This window comes from Echinops telfairi, unplaced genomic scaffold (genome assembly GCF_000313985.2).
Source record: "Echinops telfairi isolate 266 unplaced genomic scaffold, ASM31398v2 ScPeMD7_22;HRSCAF=79, whole genome shotgun sequence".
NCBI classification, from domain to species: domain Eukaryota; kingdom Metazoa; phylum Chordata; class Mammalia; order Afrosoricida; family Tenrecidae; genus Echinops; species Echinops telfairi.
This window is the reverse complement of record NW_022103919.1, coordinates 2,509,341-2,511,258: the sequence shown is the minus strand read 5'-3', so window position 1 is coordinate 2,511,258 and position 1,918 is coordinate 2,509,341.

Here is a 1,918-nt window from a genome sequence, read left to right as displayed (position 1 = left end):
CAAATCCAAAGGAGGAAATGGTATGAAAGGTTAAATTATAACAAACATTTTAGAAGCCTCTGGATAACTGGAAGTCCAAAATTCATCTGTAGAGTCGACCCATGGATTGTCTCTGGCGAATCCCCTCTGACGGTAGTGGAAGGGTGTAACTATCTCTGCTATCAGACAAAGAACATTGTAGCGTTGACACTGGCAGATGTAGTTAGATTAAAATGGAATACCTTAAAAAAAAAGATTGGCTGTGATGTAGATGATGCTATGTTAAATTCATGTTTTACACAGAAAGTTTGAGTAAAGGTTCTTAAGAAAGTAAAAATGTTTTCAATAACAAGAGCAACAAGAGTCTGAAGCAAGAGACTGACACAGTTGTGTTTATGGTGGTAGAACATTCTAGCCAACCACCCAGTGGGGAATAAATGGGAGGTGGGGCAAGGAGGCCTGTGAAGCCCTGGGCAGCCAACCTACATGGGAGTGAGGGGGGCCTGGACTTGGCTGTGGTGGTAGAGCTGGGGAGAGGCAAAGAGTTGGCCGTGGAGGAGCAAGAAGGGACTTGGGCAGCCGGAGGCCAGGTGCCAGATGGGTTAGGCTGTGAGCTGTATGCAGCCCCTTCTACCAGCCAACAGTTCAATAAGAGGGAAGGTCCAGGCTGGGCATCAGGGTCCCTTCCACACACGAGTCCATGCCAACTGGGTAAACAGAGGTGGACACGAGAGTCCTTCAAAACAAAATCCTGATTCATTCACACTCCCTGCTGTTTACAGAGGTGCTTGTTTTTTTCCCTCCAGGGCTATTTCAGGTCTGACAGGTTTGTAGAGAGGGCAGAGCTGGGGCTGGAGGCCAGCTGGGAGGGAGAGGGGCCAGTGGGGCGAGGATGGGAGGGACTCCTCCTCTCCCTACAGGACAAGGAAGGGGCCTGCCCTGAGGCTGCAGGATCTGGGCACATCCCTCCCCTTCTCAGGGCCTCTGCCCAAGCTCAGACTCAGACCTCCTAGATTGGCTCTTTCAACACAAGGTACTAACTAACAGGCACTTCCTGGTCATAAACGGCCCACTTACACCCCCCCCACAGTTTCTTAGGAACCAACCTCTGTAAAAACAAAGAAAAAAATTGAGCTACGCACAGTGGTCATGTGACAAATGGGTGCGACGTGGTGATGTGCACACAATCTTGCTGTTATTATTACTATAAGGTGGTATGATGCGTCTGGAAGTGTTTCTTTGATTGTTTTTTTTAATGTATACAGAGGTACATGCTATATTATTTACTGGGACAAACAATTGTCTAACTGATGCTTGATATAAACCAAACCTAACTGTTCGGACTTACGTACAGATTCTGCTTACAGACAGCTTTAGGAGTAAATGTTCGCGATCTGGGGACTGGACTGCCTGTGGATTGTTCTTCACTGTCGGGTCCCTTGCTCTAAACCTGCTTGAGGGTGGGGCAGCCCTGTGGGGAGTTGTTTTGGCATCAGCCACTTCCTGACAAAGGGCTGATGAGTCAGGAGCTGTAGGTGGCATTGGATGAGGTGGGTAGGGAAAAAGTCTTCCCTCTCTGCCGGGACCCTCCCTGCCTTTTGTCCACAGCCCTGGCATCTTCCACCAGGCTCCAGCGCCTGAGCCAAGAGAGGCATGCGGGCAGGAGCCGTGATGGTTGAGAGGAGGTCCTTCAGAGTCCTGGAAAGGCAGAGAAGCCTCCTTCTGAGAAGCCTGGCCGAGTTGAGAAATAATAGCTAGAGAAAGAGCACTTACTAATCTGTGAAGAAAAAGACAGGCACCCCAACAGAACCCCAGACAAAGGACGTGAATAGGAAATCCAGAGAGCCAATGATGGTGCGGACAGATACTTTGCTTTATTCAGAATCACAAAGCAATTGTCCAAACAGCCGCAAGAGGAAGGGCAGGAATTCACCAGGAG